Source organism: Arachis ipaensis, chromosome B3, assembly GCF_059453495.1.
Source record: "Arachis ipaensis isolate K30076 ecotype BB chromosome B3, ASM5945349v1, whole genome shotgun sequence".
NCBI lineage: Eukaryota > Viridiplantae > Streptophyta > Magnoliopsida > Fabales > Fabaceae > Arachis > Arachis ipaensis.
Genome location: NC_142438.1, coordinates 98067323 through 98074006, shown reverse-complemented (window position 1 = coordinate 98074006; position 6684 = coordinate 98067323). Strand labels below are relative to the sequence as shown.

The window sequence follows — 6684 nt, the reverse complement described above, 5'->3', positions numbered from 1 at the left end:
GTTTGGATTTCTTATCTTTTCCTTCCTCCATTATTCTCTTATAAGGAATCTCTATACTGTGACATAGAGGATTCCATATTTTCTGTTTTCTTCTTTTTCATATGAGCAGGAACAAGGATAAGAACATTCTTGTTGAAGCTGATCCTGAACCTGAAAGGACTCTGAAGAGGAAGCTAAGGGAAGCTAAAGCACAACTCTCTGGAGAAAATCTAATAGAAATTTTCGAAAAAGAAGGAGACATGGCCGAAAATAATAACAATGCAAGGAAGATGCTTGGTGACTTTACTGCACTAAATTCCAATTTACATGGAAGAAGCATCTCAATCCCTGCCATTGGAGCAAACAATTTTGAGCTTAAACCTCAATTAGTTTCTCTGATGCAATAGAATTGCAAGTTTCATGGACTTCCATCAGAAGATCCTTTTCAGTTCCTAACTGAATTCTTGCAAATCTGTGATACTGTTAAGACCAATGGAGTTGATCCCAAGGTCTACAGGCTTATGCTTTTCCCGTTTGCTGTAAGAGACAGAGCTAGAATATGGTTGGACTCTCAACCTAAGGATAGCCTGAACTCTTGGGATAAGCTGGTCACGGCTTTCTTAGCCAAGTTCTTTCCTCCTCAAAAGCTTAGTAAGCTTAGAGTGGATGTTCAAACCTTCAAACAGAAAGAAGGTGAATCCCTCTATGAAGCTTGGGAGAGATACAAGGAACTGACCAAAAAGTGTCCTTCTGACATGCTTTCAGAATGGACCATCCTGGATATATTCTATGATGGTCTGTCTCAATTATCTAAAATGTCATTGGATCATTCTGTAGGTGGATCCATTCACCTAAAGAAAACGCCTGCAGAAGCTCAAGAACTCATTGACATGGTTGCAAATAACTAGTTCATGTACACTTCTGAAAGGAATCCTATGAGTAATGGGAGGCCTATGAGGAAGGGAGTTCCTGAAATTGATACCCTGAATGCCATATTGGCTTAGAATAAAATATTGACTCAGCAAGTCAATATGATCTCTCAGAGTCTGAATGGATTGAAGGAATCATCCAACAGTACTAAAGAGGCATCTTCTGAAGAAGAAGCTTATGATCCTGAGAACCCTGCAATAGTAGAGGTGAATTATATGGGTGAACCCTATATAAACACCTATAATCCCTCATGGAGAAATCATCCAAATTTCTCATGGAAGGATCAACAAAAGCCTCAACAAGGCTTTAATAATGGTGGAAGAAACAGGTTTAGCAATAGCAAACCTTTTCCATCATCCACTCAGCAACAGACAGAGAATTCTGAGCAGAACCCATCTAGTTTAGCAAATATAGTCTCTGATCTATCTAAGGCCACTGTGAGTTTCATGAATGAAATAAGGTCCTCCATTAGAAATTTGGAGGCACAAGTGGGCCAGCTGAGTAAAAGGGTCACTGAAACTCCTCCTAGTACTCTCCCAAGCAATACAGAAGAAAACCCAAAGAGAGAGTGCAAGCCTATTGATTTGACCATCATGGTTGAACCTACAAGGGAGGAGGAGGACGTGAATCCTAGTAAGGAAGACCTCCTGGGACGTTCAGTGACCAATAAGGAGTTTTCCTTTGCGGAACCAAAAGAATCTGAGGCTCATCTAATGACCATAGAGATTCCATTGAACCTCCTTCTGCCCTTCATGAGCTCTGATGAGTATTCTTTCTCTGAAGAGAATGAAGACGTTACTGAAGAGCAAGTTGCTAAGTACCTTGGTGCAATCATAAAGCTGAATGCCAAATTATTTGGCAATGAGACTTGGGAAGATGAACTTCCCTTGCTTACCAATGAACTGAATGCATTGGATAGGCAAAAGTTACCTCAAAAGAAACAGGATCCTAGCAAATTCTTAATTCCCTGTACCATAGGTACCATAACCTTTGAAAAGGCTCTGTGTGACCTGGGGTCAGGAATAAACTTAATGCCACTCTCTATAATAGAGAAACTTGGGATCTTTGAGGTGCAAGCTGCCAGAATCTCATTAGAGATGGCAGACAACTCAAGAAAACAGGCTTATGGACAAGTAGAGGACGTGCTAGTAAAGGTTGAAGGCCTTTACATCCCTACTAATTTCATAATCCTAGACACTGGGAAGGATGAAGATGAATCCATCATCCTTGGAAGACCCTTCCTAGCCACAGCAAGAGCTGTGATTGATGTGGACAGAGGAGAGTTAATCCTTCAACTGAATAAGGACAACCTTGTGTTTAAGACTCAAGGATCTCCTTCTGTAACCATGGAGAGGAAGCATAAAAAGCTTCTCTCATTGCAGAGTCAACCAAAGCCCCCACAGTCAAACTCTAAGTTTGGTGTTGGGAGGCCACAACCAAACTCTAGGTTTGGTGTTGAACCCCCACATTCAAACTCTAAGTTTGGTGTTGGGAGGTTCCAACCTTGCTCTGATTATCTGTGAGGCTCCATGAGAACTCACTGTCAAGCTATTGACATTAAAGAAGCGCTTGTTGGGAGGCAACCCAATGTTATTTAATTATGTCTATTTTATTTTTATTGTTATTTTCGTGTTTTATTAGGTTGATGATCATGTAGAGTCACAAAAACTACTGAAAAATCAAAAACAGAATGAAAAACAGCATTAAAAATAGCACACCCTGGAGGAGGAGCATTCTGGCGTTTAAACGCCAGAAACAAGCATCTGTCTAGCGTTTAATGCCAGAAACAAGCACCAAGCTGGCGTTTAACACCAGAAACAAGCATCTACCTGGCGTTAAACGCCAGAACAAGCTATATTTGGGCGTTTAACGCCAGAAACAGGCAGCAGTCTGGCGTTAAACGCCAGGATTGCACAGCAAGGGCGTTTTACACGCCTAATTGGAGCAGGAATGTTAAGTCCTTGGCTCTATTGGATCTGTAGACCCCACAGGATCCCCACAGGATCTGTGGACCCCACAGGATTCCCACCACCTTCTTCTCTCCTTTTCACACCTTCTTCATATCCCTCTTCCCCAAATACCCTTCACCAATCACCTCAATCACTCTTCCCCATCACCTCTTCACCATTCACATCCATCCACTCTCCCCCATAAACCCCACCTACCTATAAAATTCAAAATATTTTCCCTCCCAAACCCAACCCTAATGGCCGAACCCTAATCCCTCCCCCACTCCTATATAAACCCCTCATTCCTTCTTCATTTTCACACAACACAACCCTCTCTTCTCCCCCTTGGCTGAATACACCTTCTCCCTTCATCTCCTCCTTCTTTTTCTTCCTCTCCTTCTTTCTTTCTTCTTTTGCTCGGGGATGAGCAAACATTTTAAATTTGGTATGGTAAAAAGCATTGCTTTTTGTTTTTCCATAACCATCAATGGCACCTAAGGCCAGAGAATCCTCAAGAAAGAGGAAAGGGAAGGCAATTGCTTCCACCTCTGAGTCATGGAAGATGGAGAGATTCATCTCAAAGGTCCATCAAGACCACTTCTATGAAGTTGTGGCCAAGAAGAAATTGATCCCTGAGGTTCCTTTCAAGCTCAAAAAGAATGAGTATCCAGAGATCCGACTTGAGATCCAAAGAAGAGGTTGGGAAGTTCTTACCAACCTCATTCAACAAGTCGGGATCTTAATGGTTCAAGAGTTCTATGCAAATGCATGGATCACTAGGAACCATGATCAAAGTGTGAACCCGAATCCAAAGCATTGGCTTGCCATGGTTCGGGGGAAATACTTAGATTTTAGTCCGAAAAATGTAAGGCTGGCGTTCAACTTGCCAATGATGGAAGAAAACGCACGAGCCTACACTGGAAGGGTCAACTTTGATCAAAGGTTGGACCAAGTCCTCATGGACGTATGTGTAGAAGGAGCTCAATGGAAGGTTGACTCAAGAGGCAAGCCGGTTCAATTAAGAAGATTGGACCTTAAAGCCTATAGCTAGAGGATGGTTGGAGTTTATTCAACGCTCAATCATTTTTACTAGCAACCGGTCTAAAGTTACTGTAGACCGGGCCATCATGATCCATAGTATCATGATTGGGGAGGAAGTGGAAGTTCATGAGATTATACCTCAAGAACTCTACAAGGTGGCTGATGATGCCAAGGCATCTTAGGCTAGTTTCACTAGTATTTTCCTGTTAGTTTTAGTGGTTTTATGCATTTTCTTGAGCTTAAAGTAACCAAGAATGGTTAAAAGAATAACAAAGCAATGAACCATCCAAACAATATAATTTTGATGCAAATTCCATGAGTTTTAGTTATATTACTTGAATGCTATGAATGGAAGATTTCTCATGAAATTTTGCAAGACTTTGATGCAATTGTTTGGATGATTTCAGGGAAGAAGAGGCTAGGCAAGGAAGCAACAAAATCAATAAAGGAAGCTTGAATATCACATGTGGAGTTTAAGTTCCAGTTTAAGCCTAAACTGGAGCTTAAACGCCAGAATCATGAAGGATAAGAAATGCTGAAACTGAAGTTTAACCTCCAGTTTAACCTTAAACTGGAGGTTAAACGCCAGAATGAAAGTCTCACCAAAGAAGCATTCCACGTTTAACCTCCAGTTTAACCTTAAACTGGAGGTTAAACGCCAGAAGTGAGAAGGACACCAAGGGGGGCAGTTACACGTTTAACCTCCAGTTTAACCTTAAACTGGAGGTTAAACGCCAGAAAGGGGAAAAGCACCAGGGAGCCATTTCCACGTTTAAGCTCCAGTTTGACCTTAAACTGGAGCTTAAACGTGTTCGACCAAGTTTCTCCTCCAGGGTTGCTTTCTCCATTTCCACGTTTAAGCTCCAGTTTAACCTTAAACTGGAGCTTAAACGTGTTCGACACCTCCAGGGCTACCTTTCTCAGCTTCCACGTTTAAGCTCCAGTTTAACCTTAAACTGGAGCTTAAACGTGTTCGACCTCCAGGGCTACCTTTCTCAGCTTCCACGTTTAAGCTCCAGTTTAACCTTAAACTGGAGCTTAAACGTGTTCGACCTCCAGGATGCCTTCTTCCATTTCCACGTTTAAGCTCCAGTTTAACCTTAAACTGGAGCTTAAACGTGTTCGACCTCCAGGGCTGCCCTTCCTATCTCCACGTTTAAGCTTCAGTTTAACCTTAAACTGAAGCTTAAACGTGTTCGACTACTTGACTCTCCAGGGCTGCCTTCTTCCATTTCCACGTTTAAGCTCCAGTTTAACCTTAAACTGAAGCTTAAATGTGCTTCTACAAAAGGCTTCACTGGAAGTGTCTGGCGTTTAAGCTGCAGTTTAAGCTTAAACTGCAACTTAAACGCCACTCTTGGAAAAGGTTTCTGGGCCAAAAATATTGCGGTTTAAAGTTAGTCTTTGAGCACAAACATTAACTTAAACTTACTCTGGCATGAAACCCAATTGAATATCATGGTTTATGGGATTGGGCCTGAAGGATTGATGAGTCTGAAATTTCAATTTGTTGAGTCATGTATTATTATTTGATTATCACTAAGTTGGCTCAATGAATGTTACAGAATTTGGATCAGCAGCTTCATCAAGATTATGGATCATAAACCCAAAGCAAAAGGAAAGCAGGGAGAGGCCTCAAAGCCCAAGAAACATAACAGAAGCTCAATATAGAAAGTGTATAAATAGGATAGAATTGAAGTTAGAGGGGACTTTTTACCTTTTCATTTAGCTAGTTTTCATTTCTTTGTAATTGAATTCAGAGCTATGACTCACTAAACCCCCTTTCATTGGGTTAGGGAGCTCTATTGTAATTCAATGAATCAATAATAGTTTATCTTCTTCTTCAATCTTTTCTCTTGAATTTTGTTAGAAAGCTTCTCGATCTAATTCCATTGGGTAGTTGTCTTGGGAAAGAAACTACCCATAATTGGAATCCTTCGGAACCTTGGGAAAGGAATGGAGGATTCATGCTAGAGAAGCTTTCTCACAGTGAATTGGATTGGGGTTTGGATGGATATTGTGACATGTAATCCTACCAAATTGTGGTTCATGAAACTGTGTGGTATAATCAGTGATCGAGCATCATCTCTTCTTATGAACATTTAAACCAAGGGATTGGGAATTTGTTTGTTTTTAGAGAGAATTGGTGAGCCAAGGGATTGGGATCCAATCATATAAGATTGCCAAGCAAAATTTAATGAACGCATTGGTTGAGGAAGAGATAAACATGTTTTGATTCGGAGATCTCAATATCTCCTATAACCCAATGAATTCCCCATTTCTGATTTCCACTTTCTCTTTACATTCTGCAACTCAATTCATGCAATCACCCCCATTCCCTTTTAATTTCAGCAATTTAGCTTCTGCTCTTTAATTCATGCAATTTAAGATTCCGCCATTTAAATTTCTTGTCATTTACATTTCCCGCCAATTTTACATTCCGCAATTCTCATCTAAATCTTGATTCCGCTCAACTAGAACACACCTCTAATCCGAATTGCTCGCTCAACCAATCCTTGTGGGATTCGACCTCACTCTATTGTGAGTTTTTACTTGACGATAACCGGTGCACTTGCCGGAAGGAATTTTGCCGATCGTGCAATTTCCTAAATTGTAGCATAACTAGTTGCGCATCAAGTTTATGGCGCCGTTGCCGGGGATTGGTTTTCGATTGACAATTCTCAAATTGGAAGTTAACTAGATTGAGCAATATTTTTTTGTTTGTTTTGATTAATTCAGTACAAGTTACTTGTTGAATTTTAATTTCTGCACTCTGTTACATGCT

General features: G+C 40.8%; 1 non-coding gene across 1 annotated transcript; it reads right to left on the bottom strand.

Moving 5' to 3' along the window:
- Positions 1 to 632: 632 nt before the first annotated feature.
- On the bottom strand, positions 633 to 740 carry LOC148571719 (small nucleolar RNA R71). Its single transcript, XR_015908654.1, has one exon. It is a non-coding gene; the product is annotated as a small nucleolar RNA R71 (small nucleolar RNA).
- Between the last annotated feature and the right edge of the window lie 5944 nt (positions 741 to 6684).